At 38.9% G+C, this 21,371-nt stretch overlaps 1 pseudogene; it reads left to right on the plus strand.

The window, feature by feature from the left end:
- The first annotated feature begins 1,445 nt into the window (after window positions 1–1,445).
- Window positions 1,446–21,371, plus strand: part of LOC131081057 (centromere protein J-like) — a 29,600-nt pseudogene continuing 9,674 nt past the window's right edge.

Consider the following 21,371-nt stretch of genomic DNA (forward strand, 5'->3'; position numbering starts at 1 on the left):
ATTTTGCTCATTAATCTCTGCCCAAATGCCACAATTATCAAGGTGTTGTTACTGCCAGCAGTTCATTGGGAGCAGAACTGTTCTGTGGCTATGCCACCTTTTTTGGGTTCTCAGGAAGGGCTGAAGCGTGAGAAGGAAAGTGTCTTAAGTCTTCTATGCTTCATCATACAAATTTCTCTTCCCCTTCCCCAGTGCTGCGAATCCTTTAATGCATTTCTGAAGAAAGCAAGTACAATTAGTATTATGAACTCAGGACAAAGCTCATACAGTAAGAAATATATTTATGGGATTCTCTTTGGGTGCATTTAGATATCCAGCTACCTTTAGCTAACATACAAGGCCCCAGACAAAATGCTGACTTGAATTAAAAGGAAGAAAAAACTGCAGTCAAAGTCCTCTTTTGTTACTGGAGGCAGTGTAGGTTTAGAATAGCAAAGGATACTGCATTAATTTGGTCCCATTAAGCTTTAAAGACATAAAATATGAAGAACTAGTAGGGCTATGATGTATCTTATCAAGGTAAAGGTAGTTGCTTTAATATTGCCATACATTTAAAGAAGTAAGACAGCATTCAAGAGTAGTGAGTAGGGATCTTCCTGAGTCTGTGCCAGACAGGTTTCAAATCCACAGGTCAGCCTTCTCCCAAAAAATGCCTTAACTGAGGGGTGAGGCATTTTCAGTCTTAGCCATTCTCTTTCTACTTGTTGAAGTTAGGTCACAGGACAGAGAGGATTCATGGTATCAAGAAAGAAAATAAAAAGCCAACCTATTTCATAAAGGTGGTTTGGAGTTTTTTTTCCTGGAAGTAGTGAATGTGGACTTTGGTCCCTATTCAGAACTGCTGATGTTTTTTCCACCGGTAATTCTTTAACAGAATGTGTAACCAGCCATCCAGAGCTAAAAGGAAAACCTTCCCCACTCTTGCACTAATGTATGCCTCAGAAATATTTTCAGATACATAACTTTTACCTGCTAGTGGACTTGAGAAGACCTAGAGTGAATGGGGGGTTTTTTGCATGCTCAGGAGTACTTTGGAAATTCTCTTTAATTCAACATTCCTGTATCATATAATAATTTTTGTTACAAGTTATGATTGCAGCAAGCAGGTTTTACAATTAAAATAAAATAACAAAAGCAGATTTTGGTTATTTCATTCTGAACATGCAAACCACCAGGAAACATAAAAGCAACATTTTTTTCATGTCTTAACAGTTTAGCAAGAGATTTTTAGTCCAATGCAAAAATACTTGTCTTAGGCTTCTCTTAATTTTTCTTCTCTGGTGATTACTTTTAGGCTTTTTTGTTTCTCCTGGGATTCCTTCTCACCTAGCAGCCACGATGCCACTCCTTCCATGCTTTCCAGATACTTTCATTCCTGTCTACTTTCCATCACCAATTGCTCCCAGGCTGGGAGCCTGGAATTCTCACAGAGGTCTCCCTTGGCAATGTGCTCTGCTTGGCAAAGCAGATCCCTGGAGTTCGTGCCAAACGAGAGCAGTTCAGAAATCCCAGGACAGCACGTGCAGCTTTCAGGTCCAGCTGGGCAAAAAGTGCTGGAAAGGAAATCTGAACCTAAGTCTATTGTGCAACTCCTGTGAATCTTTGCCTTTGATGGTGATTCTAACTGATTTTATTGCAGGTCAGGGGAAGGTGCTTGGGTTTTATGGTGGCTTGTAATAAAAGCTTTTAAAGTACTGTAAACTTGATTGTTTTGGTTTTTTTACTTCTCAAATCACAGTCATCCTGCCTCTTATATTCAGAGAAGTTGCATCGTGTAGATAAAAATGTCATTAAACTTGTGAAGCTAAGTTATATGAAGCAAGGAATATGTTATATTTAGGAGGAAAAGCATAAGTAGGATGTGGCTATAGCTTCCAAAGGTATGAGAACATGTTTCTGTAGCTAAGAAGGCCTTCTCTCTGTCAGCAAGCTTGGTTTTTCTCACACTGATATATAGTTGCATCACTGAGAATTAAAACAATGTAAGCTGCTACTTGGCATCTTCTCTTGGCAACACTTTGCCAGCCTTGTCTTCTGTGGGAAAATACCAAAGTGTAAGAAAGAATAAAAGAGCAATTTGCAAGAAATCAAAAGTTTATTTCAAAATGGGGGGAAGAGGAGCATAAAGAAATTGGAATAAACAGCTTAAAAGGGAAGAGAATATAAATGTAATCCAGACAGAGATTCCTGGATTCCTTTGAACTTCTATAGTGAAACCTGACTGTGATACCACGAGCCACTCCCACAGTACAATTGAAATTTTAATCTCATATTCTTCAAGCTAGCTCAGGTTCTCTCACTGAAAGAGTCAGGTCTCCTCCTTGTTCTTGGAGCTATTATTTTCTTGATGATTTACACTGAACTTGGATCCATTGTCCAGTGAAGAGCTTCAGAAATACTTCTGACAATATTTCTGAATCCCCAGGTGAGTGGAATTGGGAGGTAGCCTGTGCATGGATGAATCACTGAATCACAGAATGACAGATCCACAGAACAGTTGGGGTTGAATCCCTTACCAAGGCAGGGTCACTTTAAGCAGGTGACGCAGGAACTCAACCAGATGGCTTTTGAACCCCTCCGGAGAGGGAGATCCCACGACCTCCCTGGGCAGCTTGTTCCAGTGTTCTGCCATGCTTAGTCTAAAGAAATGTTAAGGTGGAACTTCTTGTGTCCATTACTCCCTGTCCTGACTCTGGGCACCACAAAAAAAAAAAAAAAAAAAAAAAAAAAGAGTCTGGCACCATCCTCTTGGCACCTGCCTTAGAGATACTTGTATGTATTGGTGAGGCCCCCTCTCAGTCTTCTCCAGACTAAACAGGCCCAGCTCCTGCAGTCTCTCCTCATAAGAGAGATGCTCCAGACCCCTCATCACCTTTGTGACCACCCTGCTGCACCCTCACCAGTTAATCCTTGTTTTTCTTAAACTGTGGAGACCAGAATTGCACACAATACCCCAGATGTGGCCTCACTAGGGCTGGACCTGCTGACACTGTTCCCGATGCACCCCAGGATCTCTCAGGCTCTCCTAGCCACAAGGGCACTGGTGGCTCATGGTCAGCTTGCCATCCACCAATACCCCCAGGCCCTCCTCAGCAGAGCTGCTCCCTAGGAGCTCAGTCCCCAGCCTGTGCTGGCATTTGGTGTTGTTCCTCCCCAGGTGCAGGACCCTGCACTTGTCTTTGTTGAACCCCATTAGGTTTTTCTCTGTCCAACTCTCCGGCCTACCAAGGTCCCACTGAATGGCAACACAGCCTTCAGATGGATCAGCCATTCCCCCAGTTTTGTGTCAACAGCAAACTTGCTTAGGGTGTTTCCTATCCCTTCATCCAGGTTGTTGACAAACAGGTGGAATAAGACTGGACAGCAGGAAGCTGACAGCAAGAGCACAATAGGACAGGAGGAGGTATGACTGCTTTTTATGAACAGCAGTGCTAACTTCAACCTGCCTCGTGTGTAAAACTGAGGCTTGAAAAGGCAGAGGCATTATAATATCAGGATAACTTCCAGCTAGATCTGGTCAGTGCACTGTCTTTGAAATATGCATCAGTAGAATTTGCATTTAGGGAACTTGTTGTTATCTTATTGCAAAACTTACATACCTTTGTGGTGATTTCTCATGGTCATCTCCTCACAGCACAACCAACAAACTCCAGCTCTCCTCTCAACCACCTAACCCACTCATTTATAGTACTTATCCTTATTGGACACTGTTAAGGGCAGGCCTGTTCCTAATCTTTGGTAATTCGTATAGCTGCAATTCCTCAGGGCTGAGATTGCCTTCTGCACTACCTCCATTCTCTTACATTCCATCCCCGCAAAGGGACTGGGCTAGCTCACACTTCTCTGACTGTTGTGATGAGTCTGGAAACACAAACATGAGCATATCAACAGTTTGCTTAACATTTCACAATCTTATTTAAAGGGATAAGCACTGAAACATTGCTTCCGTCTACAGAGAGCCCCACATTAAACCTTTCCAGACAGGACGGAAGAGAGAAGAAAAGAAAAGAAAAGAAAAGAAAAGAAAAGAAAAGAAAAGAAAAGAAAAGAAAAGAAAAGAAAAGAAAAGAAAAGAAAAGAAAAGAAAAGAAAAGAAAAGAAAAGAAAAGAAAAGAAAAGAAAAGAAAAGAAAAGAAAAGAAAAGAGAAGAGAAGAGAAGAGAAGAGAAGAGAAGAGAAGAGAAGAGAAGAGAAGAGAAGAGAAGAGAAAAGAAGAGAAAAGAAAAGAAGAGAAAAGAAAAGAAAAGAAAAGAAAAGAAAAGAAAAGAAAAGAAAAGAAAAGAAAAGAAAAGAAAAGAAAAGAAAAGAAAAGAAAAGAAAAGAAAAGAAAAGAAAAGAAAAGAAAAGAAAAGAAAAGAGAAAATTGCACAGCTGCTTTGACACATTGCTCTTGCCTTGTACTGGGAAGCACTGGTTGAAATATAAAGAGCTTGGGCACCTCTCCTATTAAAGCATTCTGGAGGTGGCACAGTCCCACATGTGAGACCTGTCAGAAGGAGGGGTTCTGCACCTCTTGCTGCTGTCCACCTCCTGTGTCACCTCTGCCTCCTCAGCCACATTCTGGTGCAAGGCAGGCGGGAACGTTGCAGAAACAGCACTGCTTGTCTTCTATGGGACTGGAGATGTTTGGGGATATTTGGTGTGTAGCTGGGGAAGACTGAGGGATGGACACAAACTTCTGTATTCCTGTTGTTGGACCAGAAAGTTCTTCCAGTGTGTTGCAAAGGACTTCAATAGCACTGGCTGTATTGACATGATGAAGTGAGTTATATAGTTCCTGCTACAGCAACAATGTGTGATATAAATGAGCAAGTAAAGGATTTTTGGTCCAGTTGTCAGTCCTAACTTAACCTAAAAGAGCAATTTACCACTAGCTGACACTCAGAAGAAGAAATAACTGAAGTAGAAGCTGCCTTCTTGTAGTGAACATAACCAATGAGCTTCAATAGGAAGATGCACACGTTTACAATTTTGTGAAATAGAATAGAAAATTCCTGCTTAGAAATTCTCATGTGTACAAATACTGCTTATTAAACTTTTTAATTAACTGGTTCACAAGTCACATAATTACAGACACACAAGTTGTTCAATACTGTCTAGCAGTGCCTTCACTGCCACATTCTGTAGTGAACCCATTAAGCAAATCTCTACAAATGGGCAGGGAACATGCACCTTACCTTATCCTTTCCATGATTCCAACCTCAGATTTGAGGATCAAAACCCTTTTTTTCCCCCACAGATTGCATCCTTCCACCTACTCAATTCAATTGCATTCTGTAAAATGTTTTCAAAAATCAAAACCTTGTGTATGTTGTTGAAAACACAAACATTTCTAATTATTTTAGGATGTTTATTTTTCATTTATTAATTCTGTAAAGACTGTTTACATTTTTCCTTTTTCCTGCTGCTTAGAGAGCAGTCAATTAAAAGACAGACATTTCTCTGCTACTAAAGAAGAACAAGGAGAACAACTTAAGGAGGAGATTTCTTCATCTCACTCTGGCATAGAGAGAAAGATGAAGACTGGAAATATAGAAGCCAGGTGAGAAATTATCAGTCAGTCAGCCTGCAAACACATGGTTTCCCTTGATGGTGTATATATACTCTTTGTTTTATATATGCAACACAACAGCTCTTTCCTTTGCTTGAGAGTGGCAGGTGTGCACAGCCAGAAATTGGGCAGGTCTATGGCCTGGCAGCTGATCTACTTCTGTATTATGGAATGCTGATCTAGCCCATATGAATGAACGGGTGTTGTAACTGTGATCTTCAAAGCATAGAAGGGAGGTAAAAGTTGGCAGGGAGAGATAAAATCTACTGATATGCCATTGCTTCTGCAGTGGCCATCAGTTTATGATGGCATCTCATTCATCCCTGTCATTCTTCTTCCTCTTCAGCTGTGCCAAGGCCAATTTTTATATGCCTATGTATTGAACAGGGCAGTGAAGTAACCCTTATTAAAATTATCTGGAGAGAAGTGTAACATTTAACCTGGATCACTTTTCTGATCTGGTTCATCACTACACTGCAAAAGAGCACTGTGGGGCTGCTCACAATGGGCAAGAATAGCTGGGCTGGCACTGGTGATGGAAAAAATGCTCAGAGTTATTATCTTTCCTCAACTGATGCACATAGAAGCAGCAGGTGTTTGGCATGCTGAGCCTCTCATCAAGTATAAAAAAGAAGCAGCAAACTTGTAGGAAAGCACAGACTGAGAGCAAATGTCATGAGAATTTTCATGTGTTAACCATATGGGGAGTTGGACAGAGAAGGAAGCCAGAGACCTCCAGAGCAGAAGGCTGGGAAGATGTGGCAGGATATGCATGTCTGGGCAAGTGGCCCTGTCCATGTATGCATTTTTGGATCAGCAGTGAGCTTCTGAAGTCTGTCTCCCAGTCACCCCTACTTGTTGTGCTTTGGTTCACATTGTGACCAAATGTGAGCTGGATGAAGCTAAAGCACAGAATGTTCTCCAGCTCTTCATGGCATTTTTGCTGTGGCACCAGGCTATATTTGGTTTGGAGCAAGCTTCACTGAAATGAGTATTTCCTAATGTTGAGTCCTCTTTAGCAAGAGTTTTCCATGCAAATCTAATATTATTAGCTCATGGTGTGGTGATAGAGACAGACTGACAAATGAAAAGGCTGTCCATGGTAGAGTGGTGCTGGGTAGAGATGGAGTGTAGGGAGGACAGTGATGTGCTGCACAACCAGCACTTCTGTTAACCGAATAATTTTTTAATATTTAGTAGAAATTGTTAATAAGTGACTAAATTAAGGGTCAAGTACATTTCCTTTGAAATATGTTCATGTATGCTGTACTATGCTTCATTTTGAGCCAGCTTTCATTATCGCCCTCTACAACATTATAGACATTATTTTTTTCTACTCTATCACTCTTCACCATCTAATCCAAGCCATTCTATCAGAAATGCAGAGGGTTCTTTGTGATTGTCATCAACCCTACTCTGAAGAAAATGACTGAAATGTTTTTTCTTCTGACTATTTTTTACCTACTTCTAAGGACCAGCTGACACCGGTCAAACTTTTGCTTGCTGGAAGCATAATTAATGCTTGGTCTAGACAAGATATTTTAAAGTGAGAGCTGGATTCACACAATAGGGAGATTTTACTAACAATCTTCCCATTTTAAAAGAATTGCAGAGACTGTTTAGAGTTCTTAACTCCATATCACCTCCACACAAATTATCAAAAGAAAACTAGCTAAAGAATGTTACAAATAAGTACCTCTCTTTTCCTTGCCTAGGCAAATCACACCAGCAATTGGTATTTAGACAGAAGACTTGTGAAAAATTTGTTGAAGAGCAACTTAAAACTTTTCTCATATAAAAACAGCAGAAGGAACAACAGGTACTGTTGCTATTGGTGTATTCACTTTGGTTTTTAACAAATCCTCATGGACAGAGATACTACAGGAGCTCTGTTTGGGTTCATTACATGCTAACACATTTTTCCACTGCTTTTTCATGTGATATTGGAAGAAGAAAGGCTGTATCACAATCCATTCCTCCATAATTTCCCACTGAATTCCTCTGTTTCCACCTATTTTCTGGGTCATAGTTTATGCCTAGGTCTCAAGACACGCAGTTAAATTAGACATCAAGGTCGACTCTGTTTGCTCCATAATAACCGGTGTCTTATGTGCCACTGGTGTGAGAATGGGGGCATTTCCAAATACAGGTTTTATACAAAGGTCATGTACAGTGGGAGTGTTCTGCTTTTTGCCGTGGGTACAGTTTGAGATGAGCTTATGCCTGACACCTCTAGGTGTCAGACTCGGCATTTGGTTCAGCTTGGTGACTTGGAAGTTTCATCACTTGTGTGTGTCATCACTCAGAAATTTTCTCCAGGTCTTCTTGGCAAAACAACATTTCAAAATGATGTATTTATGTAAAAACTATTGTAAAAACTACTGAGAAAACTACTCTAAAAATTATTATAAAAACTACTGAAACTTCCCCTGAAAACAAAGAAGGACAGAACTTTTCTTATCTTCTATCATATAGACATTTAGCACCATCTTAACCCTTTGACTCTACTAATGAATGAGTGAATGGAAGCATCACATAGAGACTGCTTCTAAAACAGTGTTTCTCCCACCTTCCATGGAATGTCAGGACTGTTTCTTATGTACTTAGCGATCCGTACCCAGAGCCTTTCAGATTTCTGGTGTCTCAGTTTCTCCAGTTATTGTAAATATCTTCCTTTCTGGAGAATGATTCTGTCTGTGATTGTCAGGATTTAATTTTTATTTTCTTACAGAGGAAGCCAAAAATAACACCTCCAAAGTTTTTTTCTGAAATTGAGAGAAGGCATGGCAAGGCTCAGAAAAATTAAACAGAAGCCTTTAAAAGAAGACAGCAAGCATTCCAAACCAGCAGAGCTGGTTTGAATTACTGGGGTCATTTCTCCTAGTCTGACCAAGTGAACAGAGGCATACTGCAGCCAGGGGAATGTGCTCAGCTAAATCTGCAGGTCAGTAGCTCCATGCAGATGGATACACATGAAAAAAAAGCTGACTGTGCTTTGGCTGACAGAGAGACAAAGGTTAAGACTGACTGTGATAAAAAAGTAGTTGAACAAAGTGCAGAAGAAAAATAAGATGGGAGAGATGAAGACTCAAAGGAAAATCTTGGTGACTCACCACAGAGAAGATGGCCTGAAATCCTGCAACCATGTCCCAAGAGAGTGACAGACACAAACCTACAAGTAGGTGAGGAAATAGAGACTCATCACATGAATCCTCTGGGAAAAGCAGGCAAAACTGCTGGAAGATTTGTAGAGGGTACTCTGCAAAAAGACCTAGGTAAGGTGGATCAGCCTCTGGAAGGTCATCTCATAGAGAGAGCAAAAACTCCCTAGGAAGTAGGATGTAGATACAAATCACATCCAGGAGGCAGAGTGGAGAACAGGTCTTGCATTCACACAAGGTCAGAAGTGGGTTCAGGTCTGCCCACAGGAAGTTGTTCTGGCGAGCCAGAACTCAGAAACCCAAGGCAAATCCGTACTGGGCTTAAGATGGTAAATGACAAGATAATATCAATCACTTGTAGCTCACCTGAGGCTGTGGAGAAGGAAAGTTCATCCTCAACCTTGCAGCAAGAGTGGAAAAGGAAGGGAACGGTTTTCTCGACACAGGAAGTTGCATCTTTCTCCTGTGAGTCAATTTGCTTACCCCCAAAAAGTGATGATGACCCCAAATCTCACCATGCTCAATATCCCTCCCAGCATGTGCCTCAGGGAGCAGATCACACTGACAGACATTTGGATCTTTCTGATGGTGATTATCCTAGCAATAAACCCAGTGGAACAGAAGAAAAATCTCTGTTAGGAAATACAGCAGATCACCACCAGGAAAACAATATATATTCAAGCAATTTCAGGTCAACAAGATGTCTCCTGCAGCAGAAGCAGAAGTGATTCTAGTGCGGGAGCAGTTGGTCTGAAAGGGAGCAAGGCTTGCTCTTCTGTTCAGCAGTCCCTATTTCATTTCACAAGATTGAAAAGGAGAGAGCATGAGCTTGAGTCAAAGAATGGGAACAGGGCCAGCAATGTTAAAAGCTTACATCTGCCATCTTCAAGAGTGGAGTTTCCTACTTTCAAAATTAAAGAATCCCCTGAATTGGAGGAACTACAGAAAAAAAACTGTTTGCAGAGACATTGGGTAAGAGCAACCCAAGTGTTGGTTTGTGTTTACTTTTCATTGGGGAAAAGCTTTTCTCTTGGATTTATGACTCATTCTGCCTGTGCTCCCTAGCTATATGCCCACTTCTGTCAGTATTTCTCAGAAATACTGGAAAAAACAGAGCTGAGAGAAGAATACATCTGCAAGCTCCTTGTTGTTTTTGCTTCTCTATCATCGCTAGTCATTCTTCCTAAGTCTGTTGTTGGAGGTTCACCTTCAGGTGCAGACTTTTGATCCCATGAAATGGGTGCAGTGTTGAATGAATCCTTGAAGTCAGGGCTAGATTTCCCTGTAGCTTAGGTATGACTCACCCTTTGACAGTGAAATGTTCACATTTTTTATTTAAGTTCCTCAGAGATACCATACGTGACTTTTTAAAAAAATGGGTAAATTACCTCCCAAATTTGCATGTTTTTTCTCCTAAGACGCAGAAAGCTTCAGATCAGTGACAATGTTACAATTTCCTAAGAGCATCTTCACTCAGTTTTTCCTTAATGTGGTCCCAGCTTTTTGGTCAATCCATGTTTCTCAGCTTTGGACCCTTGCTTCTTGATCTTACTTCTGATAATGAAATGGTATCCTGCTTCAGCAGTCCATTTTATTAAACAGGTTCCTGACATTTCTTAGTTTCCACTGAATGATTTCCCACACCTTGATTCCTCATCCTAGATCCATTTGCTTTCTCTTTATGTAAGATCAGTCAGAATATGTTTTCCTATCTGCAATAATCACCAGGGCAGAAATATTCACTTCTGATGGCTCTCAATTGCTCTGTCACAATCCACCAAGCACACTATTCTCTGTGTCAGACTGCTGTTAGAAAAGGTTTCTTGAGGCCTCTTTGGAAGTTACATTCGTATTAAGGAGGACCCATCACGTGGCAGTCACATTGCTAAAAAGGAGTTCAGCTACTGACACTAATATACACCAAATCTGTTTCATTTGCTGAATTTGTAGGGTTTGGATTGCACTACTAAGACCTATGGGAAGGGAATACTTGCATAATTAGGCAAAACGCATCAATTCTTTTTGATAGATTAAGCAATAAATCTTACTGCACTTATGAAGTCTGTTTCTTCTGGACAGGTATCTATGATAATACCCAGAACCTTTATGTGAAGGTTCTGGGTATTATCATAGATACCTGTCCAGAGGAAACCTGGAACAACCTTAGGGAGGATTAGAGACTGATGTACGCCACAGAAGAATCCCTTCACTGACTGTGGTGAGAGAAGAACATGAGGAAGAAATACATTTTTGCAAGTAAATGTGTACACACAAGAAACTGATTTGTGTGTGCAGTGAATAAAATATTTCTTTTAGTATCCTTAAAACCAGGTTGCTAAATTCTTACTTACCAGCTAGTTTCTTTCCAGGGACATCGGTGTTGTTTTTGAACTGAAACACTTATTTAGCCATCTAGATTAAAAGTAAAGCACCTCACTGAAGGAGGCCAGCTCTCAAAACACTTCTGCAGTTAGGGTCTAAAGCTGAGTAATGCCAAATGCTTCCCATAATTTGCTGAATATCTTTGGATTGCAGTGAGAGCAGTAAGAAGTCATGCTAATTTTTTTTAATATAAAATCAGGCTGCTGATAGAGTAAAGGATAAACTTCTCACATTCACATCAGGGTAGCACATATTTCTGAGGTTAACAAAAAGTGTAGAGCACACATTCATGCCAACAGCATTCTTATTTCAGGAATACTAATCTTTTGATCTGAATAAGGATGTGTTTGATACCATATAAATTTAAGTTGAAAATTCAAGAGAGCCACTTTTGTAATTTGTAATTATTAAATGCTGTAAAAGTTTTAGTTTGCTTTGGTTTTTGTTTACATCTTCATGGAAGAAAAATAACACAAAATCCCTGCAATGAATAATTTTGGAATTATGGGGTTTGTAACGGAAGTGTCTTCGCAGCACTAACTAGTGTAGGCTAAACAAATGCCTCTAATAAAAATTGAGCTTACTTACAATCAAATAAGAATATTGAATGTGATGAAATCTATTAGAAATTAGTAGGTGCTATCTACTATAAACACAGGAGCGTTTCTTTTCCTCTTTGCATTTCAAAATTAGTTCTTAACTGGTGCAAAATTAGCATAATTAATATTTAGTTTTTAGTATTTAGTATTCAGTTTTTAGTATTTAGTTTTTAGGCTTTTTTAGTTTTTGGAGCAAAGTAAATTATGCAAAGTAAAAAGTTATTTTTCAGATCTGCTTGTCCATTCTTCTTCTTTTCAAAGATGATGGGAGTAGTGCAGAAGGCTATTTTACATTTATTGGTTTGTATCATTTTCTCCTCTAGCTGCCTTTCAACAAATTGCTCGCACTGTATTAAAAATTAATGATTTCATTAAAGATCCTTCCTGTATCTCTTATTGACCATGATAGGTGTTCCAGATGTATTTGTGGGATCTGTCAATTCATGAAACTACTAATGAAATTAAGTGCTGCTTTTACTTTTACTGCTGTAAATTTTGACTGTGGAGTGATGTGCTGGTGCAGAATTACTGCAGTGCCAAATTCTGCCAGCACTGTATTCTCTGCCTGCTGACTGCGCTGCCTTACCAATCAATTACTTTGGCTTTTTCATAATAACGCATATTTTAAAAGAGCTTGCATGGATTTATTCATGTCATTAGCCACAGTAGCCTCTAGCATTTCCACACAGATGTTTATCCAAAAATGCCTGCCCAGTATAATGTGTACATCTTTTCACTCATTTTTTCTAATTTATGAGCTAAAACTAATTGCAAAAGGCAGCTTGTCCTCCCTGGCTGTGTTGGCCCCATGCTGATTTATGCAATCCAAGAATCTGCTTTGCATTTTTAAGTCAGTAACCCTGTTAGGAGCATAAGATGACTGCCCATTGATAACAGTTGACTTGTGCTGCGTGACAACTTGTGCTCCCTGGAAGCAATGAAAATCCTTTTCAGAGCAGCACAGCGTGCCCAAACCTGCCCAAACCTATCCATTCCTTTGTTTCCAAGCACTTTGTTTTCAGACCTTTCCAGGCACAAACAATATAAGCAAGAGGGTAAAACCAGTTGGGATGCAGTGTCTTGTGTGTGTCTGGTGCCTAAGAGAGCCTGGACAGTGCTCAAGGCAATAGCCTGTGTCTCCACCCCTGCAGCACTGAGGCTGTTCTGCTGGCACTGGGTGTCAGCCAGAGGATTCTGTGATGGTTATTCTCTTGTTCCTCCAACAAGTGCAGCTTATTTGCCGTTTTTAATGCACAATTTCCTTATACTACGGAATCTGCATACTTTCTGGACCAATGGCAGCAGCCACCATATTGGTGGTTGGTTAATTTTTTCCTACCTGCATCTCACTGAAAAACCTTGTCTCAGAAAAAAGACTTTTGCTTCACGTATGTTCTTGCTTCCCAGGCAGCCCTGTATCAATTTTCCTCATGCAGAGGTGTGCCTGGCATGCAAGCAAGAATTTCAGTCCATGCAAAGTGCTTAGCCATTTCTAATGTATTTTCTGTGTTCTGCACCTAGCTCCTATTTGTAATTTATAGCTGGGTTATGAACTGTTCGTCAGCAGCTCCGAAGAAGTGTAACAAGTGCTTCTGGTATCCTTGGTTGTTGCATTTCCTCTGGTCAGGGCCTGTTTTCTAGCCTTGACTTTACACAGTACTGTTCAATCCGCAGTGGAAAATGGCATACATAGATCTTGCATCTTACTGTTTTTATAGTGCATTGTATTTCAGAGTAACTAGTCTGGATATGGAGGTGGGACATAATCACACATGGGCTCTATTTGCTCATTCAGTTTGATTATCTGGAGGAGAATTAATACTTATATTGACTGTTGCTGAGGCTTTCTCCATCCTGCCTTTAACCAGAATATTAGTCAAGTTTATTTAGAATAGAAAACAGCAACAGCAATGACATTAGGTAATTAATTACAAAGAGCAGCAGGATATAGGGAGTTTGTTTTTCTCTTAGTAGCTGTGAGAACTTTCACATTTTGCTCCTGAGATGCTAAACTCTGTTACTGAGAAGGAAACATGAGGTCATGGCTGCCTCGGGGCTGAGGTTATATGCCTGTAGTTCATGTTTCTTTTTGAGTAATAGTGAAGGACAGATGGTGGCTGTACGTCATGAAGGGAGCTAGAAGCTCACTTTTTATTTGTTAGCAGGAAGCTCACAAATAATTTCATGTCAGATTAAAAATTAACTAAGAAGTTAAACCACAGTCAAATAAATAAGCTCTGCTTGAGGACATGGAAAGATTTGTGTTCTTCTTTGCATTTGACTCATGTTTCTGAGTGTTTAGTGCATTTCCAGATCAGTCCTGTTTTGAGCCATTGAGTTCAAAGGCAAATCTCTTCTGAACACCCACATTTAACTCTTGGAGCATGTTTACCTGTGGAAAATCAATACTCTATCCCATTTCATTCGGGTCCATGGCTAATATGACTTGTAGTAATGACTGGGCAGATGAAAGTACAGCCCAATCTCCAGCTTTGCGTGATTGAAGGCCTTCAAAGATGTGCTGGCAGGCAACAAGCTGTGCCTTCCACAGGTCTGCCCTAATTTAGCTATCAGAATACAAAATATGCTTAAAAGCCTCTAAGTTCACAGTCATTATATTGTCAAAAATTTCAATTAGAATTCTTTCCAGCTGCTAAATAGAAGAAATTTTGCAGGTGAACGCATGCATGAGTGTTCCCAGGGAGGAAGTACCTTAATTTTGACAAGTGCTGATACTGCTTGCCACTCCCAGCAGTATCAGCATATGAGGGGCATGCCCAAGCCCTGCAAAGATCATGCCCAAAGAAGATACATTTGAAGACAGTCCTTCATTACAGTTTCATATGCCAATTTCATACTCTTTGTTTATTTTGTGAACAGAACATGAATAGACCAGCTCGAGACTGTCAGGAGCCAGGAGTTGACTCACACTTTGGAATACAATAGAGATCAAGCTCACTTACTGCAGAAAGAAAAAATTGCCCAGAGCAAGTTCAAAGGAACAGCTAGAGACATTGGAGAACATGTGAAATCAGAAGAAATGCAAGTAAGCTGTCTTCTGTAGAATAAATATGCAGTTCTTATCAATTAATATCCTTCCACACAAACATCCTGTGTTTTTGCCTGTATCTTTCCATTTTCTACACATGGCAAATAATTGATGCCACTTCTTTAGAATAGTTAGATATACAGTGAAGATTTTAATTTTAATGATATATTGCTTTGTCTCGTGTTTTAAATGTTTATCCCTTTCTTTTGTATAAGAAAAAACATCAGGTTGTGCCTACCACTTTTTAAGGATGTTAAAATATTCCCACATTCCTCATACTTCCTTGTACTGATTTGCTCAGCTGAGCTGACTCTTGAAAAATTTCCAACTCCTGCATAGTGAACTTTCCCACTTGTAAATATTAGGACTCATTGTACTATGTGCAACACAGTTAATGGCCATCATTCTTATTCCTGTGCTGAATATTTGTTATTATTTTTTTATTTAAACTATCCTGATCTTTGGCTTTGAGGTATTTACATGCTATCTAGCCCTGTGTCTAACAATCTAACCTGCCTAATTACCTCCCCAAGTCATTTATTATGGTTTTTTTTTCTAAATTCCTTTAGGGGTTTCCATTTTTTAAAGATTTTTATTTCAGACTTCTTAGTGATAAAATCATCTCTGATTATCTGTGGCCATTATCCCTATTAAAAAAAACTAGACGTAATATGACTTGAGGGGTAATTTTCTAAAAGAATCACTGATAAACAGAGAAAAAAAAGGTAAGCCATGTGAAGCCAATGACAGAGATGGAGATGGGGCAGCTGAAAGACATATTTTTACAAAATAAAAGAATGGGCAATAGTAAAGCTCAGAAATGTCTGGAACAATGTTCTGCTGCAAAAGGATATCTAAACCAAACTGATATATCTGACAGCAAACTGACAATTTGAATTACTTTCATGATCAAAAAAGTTTCAGAACAATTAAAACTGGCAACATAGTACTTTGTTCAAAATTTCTATACTTTATTTTTCATTTGTACATTTTTGAGATACATATTTTTGGACCATACATATAGTAAATGTTTTTTCTCCTTATCTTGCATATTTGTCTACAAGTTGCATTTTCAACAGGAAATGTTTCAGTGAGGCCATTTTAGTATTTTGATTTTAAATGTTTTGAATGTACTCTCTGCACAATATTTTAAAAAACATCAGTTTTCTTTTCACACGGGTTTAGAAAAAAAATTAGAATTTTTGCCAGGGAATAGTTGTGTTTCTTAACTATGCCTAGCTCTAGAGATGGAATTTGATAGAATTGCTTTAATTTTTTGTTCCTACCTGAAATACGTAATGAGGGCTGGTTCAAAAATTTAATTTTCCACAAAACAAAACCAAAATATTTTGAGGTTAGTTATCTCTGTAATTCCCAACTTCAGAAGTCTGCTGCTTCTAGAAAATGGCTGGATGTGCCAAATTCAGAGGTGGCAGCTCACAGCTAAGAAAAGAATGTAATCAGGATCAAATGGGCAGACACACAAGTGTCTGCAAAGTGAGAAAGGGTTGCATTCAACAATTGGTTGACTACAGAGCAAACTGCACATTTCTAGCTCGACTCCACCAGTATTCTCTTTGCACTATCCAGCATTAGTTCCCTGAAGGAGAAGGACCCAGTGTTTGCATCAGCATGGGTGAAGGAAGAAGGGAGAAGGCAAAAATCATGGAGACGGAAGCATATGGAAATGTCATCTCCCAATTTCATTACTTTCATTTTTAATTCAATTGAAAATTATGTCTTTGTATTCCCCTGCTGTTTGTGAGAAGGATCAAAGTATTCCAGTCCCCTTTTAACCACATGAAGATCTGATTACCTGACATTCTTGTCATTAAAATCTAGCTTGCATTCTAGCCTTTTCTTAAAGACATTAGTTGACATTTAATGCTGATTATTTGCATGATTAGTTTGAATTTTCTTCAGCATGGACTTGTGTCTGCTCATTTTGTAACAATTGGTTTGTTTTAAATATAGGAGTTTGCAAAGTAGTTTTTTGTTTTTGTTTGGGGAGTGGGTTTCTTTGTTGAAATAATTTCAAATGTGATTTTTTTTTTATTGCATACTTTAATACTGTAGACCTATAAGCAGAACAAAAGGCTCCATGTTTGCTTCTGGATATGTAAGGTGGGCATGCCTAGGTCAGAGCAGGCAATGTCATGGCACACTTCTATTTTTTCACTGACAGATATTAAAAGAGCAGATTGCTGGACTGCAGGAGGAGTTCCAGAGAACTGAGTCCTACTGGCGTGCTGCCTGCAGCAAACTGAGAGACCAGGTTGAGTTGCTGACCAGGCAGAATATGGAGCTTTGAGATGAGCTCAGAGCTTCAGGATATCAGAGATAGAAAGCAGAAAAAAACCCCAAAGCTATAACTCTCATGGACAGAAAATCAGAGACCCTGGTAGTGGCAGATACCTTCTGCTTAGTACTGTTTGAAAAATTCAGTAGTTTTTCTTTGGAGCTGTCATGTGTGAATGCTGTCCCTCCTCCCCTGCGTAGCCTGAAGGTAGGAAAGTCAGCTCTACAGTGAGCCATGTTAAAAGGCACTCTTTGTGTGGCCCTCTTCCACCTAGCCTTTTTGTCCAGGAGGTGTGCAGCTTTGCCAGGTGATACAGCCAGCCTATCATAGACACTTAGGTCAGATACCTCCCTCCACTAACCAGGAAGGAACTCTAGATAACTAATTTACTTTCAGTGACTAAATTAAAGCCTCCTAAAAAGCCTCCTGAAAACAATTCTACTCTTTATATATATAGTGCCATTTACCTGTTCCATAAAACATCTCTTCAGCCTGGAAAAAATACAGCTGGACCTTCTATTAAATCTTAGTTCTTATTTTAAACTGTAAATTTTAAACTGCTGTAAACTTTCTGGAAGGAAACACCATCAGTGGCTTGACTTGCAGAAGCACAAGTTGAATTCTTAAATAGGAGTTACACTAGGATGAAGCAGGAGGAATAAACAGAGTGGAAAATACAGCTGGCTAATGTAAATGTCTTTGCTAATCTCTGGAAATCAAAATTATTTAATCACAGGTTTACAGAGTGTCTTGTAATATTTTATTCAATATTTCACTTGTTTAATGTACTTGTAGGGTTTTACTTGCTTCATTAGTATATAACTGAGTAACTTCTTGTAGGGGAGTTAAAGGAAATGAAAGTTACTCACTTTTTACACAGGAGAGAGCAAGTCTTGGTGAAATTAAATGGTTCGCACTAGAATTCGAAAGAAACCTGAAATTTGGGTTGAGTGGATCGTTTTATTCCCTTGTGCGTATTCAAGGGAGAAAAATACATGCTTTGAGAGATCAGTTTCATCCTGTGTGTGTCAAGGAAACTAGAAAAAACAATTATCTCCTAGGTGGTCTAGTCTGATGAGATGAACCATACACTTCTGCAGAACCTAGAAGAAATGAAATGGCTGAACCTAGAAGAAAATGAAATTGAGACATTTTCTCTTAGGCATTTCTCTAATTTTTAAATCTAATTTCTAGTAAGGTATCTTCAAAAAATGTTACAACCACCAACAAACCTATCCTTTGCTTTATTGTAGTGTAGTTTTGTTTCTCTTTTTTTATTTGATTGTAATGGACTCGTGAATGAAATTTTTCACCTAACACTTACATTTCACTTAAAATGTAATTTGAAGTTAAATTTCACTCTATTTTTACTTTTCCCAAACTTATCTGCTCTTATGACTCATCATTTTATAGATTGTGAAGGCCAGAAAAAAAAGATTAGTCACAGGCACAAAAATCAAAATATGTAAAAATTCCAATAAAAGCAAGGATAAAAAAGCTAAGTAACTTCTGCTGTTGGCCAGATTTCTGTTTTATTTCTACCACTTTGCTGATGTAAAACTACTACTCAAGACACTGAATATTTTTGTTATGTCAAAGTAATATTAAGATACACTATGTGAAGATGCTAGGATGGTACCTACAAAGTTTTGGTCTGACACTGGGGACTTTCAGACCCTAGCAGAACAGCATGTGGAATTTCATTTATTGTGTTTAAATATCATAATTTTTATGAAAAGACAATGGCTTTAAATTTGAGTCAGATGGCTTTGAAGGTGGTCTGATTCTACTAGGTGTGACTTGAACTTAAAATTACATATTTATAACAAATTCTCCACTATGTTTCAGAAGCTATTCTGTGAGGGACAGCATCTTCATCCACACTAGAAGAAAGTTCATGGAGAGATAATCACAAGAGCCACATCACCTCTCATGTGGGGCTGAAGACATCTTTGCAAAAACACTTCCTTAATGATGTGAATAATAAAATATGCATCCCTGCTACCAGTAGTCACTTTTCCAGAGTTTCAAATGCATATTTAAGAGAACGTTCTTTGGAATCAAAATTTCCACAAATGTAAGTGTGTATAAGCATGATCATATTTTCTTGCTTGTGCATAAATTGAATTTATGAATTGTATATTTTCTTTTGGTTTTGCAGTAACAGGAGAAAAAACCATTTTTTCCCCTCTTTTCTAGACCTAACTGAATTGTGTGTTGTTTTCAAAGAGTTTTCCAAACTTGTTGCAGCTGCTACTCCACAGGCTGATTTTACAGGGAATGCCCTGTAAAACCATAAATCTAGTATTTAGCCTTGGCAAACCATAAATCTAGTATTTTGCCATTTGAGGCTTTACTTGCCAATATGTAACAGTGTCCTTCTCCCAGTTCAACTCAGTGGGAAAACCACTCTGATTTCTACAAGCTGTGACAAGTTATCTCAGTATGTCAAGTCAGATGCTTATTTCAGGCTAGTGTGCCCATGACTGCTCCTCCACAGCCAGCTTACCACAATTCTAACACATCTCATTGTTTAGAATTTAGATATATAAATATCTCTTTATGCTTTTCTTTCTTTTGGCTTTGCATTTCTTGATTCATATTATGGACACCTTGGATGTTACAAGTCCCTTTTCTCACTTTTGGTCAGATTTGGTTGAAATCTATGCTGTGTTCAAGTGTAAAATCTCTCTGAAATTAATCTTCTCTACTGGAAACTATTCCTTTGGCTACAGGAAAACTTGGATTAGCCAACACACTCTGCTGTCTGCCTGTATAGGGACTGAAATAAAATGTAAAAGATATCAGATGAGAAGGGAGGCAACTGTTCCACCATAGTGAGCATGACAGCGTGTCTGTGTTTGAAAGTCACTAGACAGTAATTTCAATGAATTCTATACGGTTCCAGACATGAAAAGAGATATTGATGATTTCCTCCTGTGGCACACAGCCACGGGCAATAAAAATTGTGACTTCAGCAACAGTTTTGAGAAGGGGGAAGTTGAGGACAGCAGACTTTTGGGCTCACTGCTATCTGGGCTTTCGCCATCTAGCCAGGGTTGGATCCAGTCCAACTGGAATCCAGCACAAGCATGAGCTAGACTGGTGGGCATAGTGCCCAGATGTCCTGGGTGAACTCTAAAATGTTTGACAGAGACACATGCTCTTTATCTGATCTGATGGCACAGAAAGACTTTACAGTGAATAGAGTGGCTGCCAATTGTTGTACTCTAGAATTGAAGTCTCAGGTAAATGGAACATTAAACAGAAGCCCAAAATCCATGTCATAGCAATAGAGCTGCACATGGTGGCTCACTTTCATTTTCTTTGCATTTGAGCTCTTTTGCTAGCAGGTGGATGCTTTCCCTCACAGACCCTGTGAATCTGGATAATTCTGAATTTTGGATGTAGATTAAAAAAACCTATCATACTACTTCTATCCAAAACTGAGAAACAGCATAGGGACACATCTAAGTGAATAGGGGTTGTCAGGGATTGGAATGGGCTGAACAGAGAAGTGGTGGCATCACCATCCTTGGCACTGTTTAAAAAATGGGTGGATATGGCACTTTTTGACATGGTTTAGTGGTGGACTTGACAGTTCTATGTCAATGTTTGGAACTGATGATCTGAGAGTCTTTTGCAACCTAAAATATTTTATGGTTCTAGGCTTGGAAAATGTGCATGTCTTCTATAACATATGTAAGTTAAAGCTAGCTTGGACTGGTGAGTTTAATCAGCTGTAACCAAAAAAAATTGCCATCTGACTTTTTTTTTGTCAAATCTAATAGAATTTGAGGATATGCACAAAAACAGTTGGTGATCAAGTCTGAATAATTATCAGTTTTTATATCAGTTTCATCTTTGTTAAAGGTACAAATATTTTGTAGACATGATTTTGTGAAGTAAAAGAAAAAGTAAAAGAGCTGGCCCACATCTCTGAAAAATGTGTATTCTGGTTACCTATAATACTTTTAAGGAAGACCTCTATTTGTGCTGTAACATGACCTAGCTGGTGAGGAACTGTCCAATTCAAGTTGTGCTTTAGTGAGACAAGAGAAATGTCCATTTTAACTGCACATCATTAATGATTCTTTCAGACTATGAACAGATGGGCCAAAATAGTTATTATTTATTAATTATTAATGCTTACTAACATGTATACTCTGAAAACAACTTGGTTTCTGAATGCAGCTCATTAGTTAGAGCAAGTTGCCAGTTTCCTGTCCAACATGCATCTGTGGATAGATTTTCATTATTTCTGTGAAAAAAGATGAGTTTATTTGCCTGGCAGGGTTGGAAGTGCGAGGAGGGATGGGGAATTCCACTGA

The sequence above is a fragment of the Melospiza georgiana genome, chromosome 3, assembly GCF_028018845.1.
Source record: "Melospiza georgiana isolate bMelGeo1 chromosome 3, bMelGeo1.pri, whole genome shotgun sequence".
Taxonomy (NCBI): Eukaryota; Metazoa; Chordata; class Aves; order Passeriformes; family Passerellidae; genus Melospiza; species Melospiza georgiana.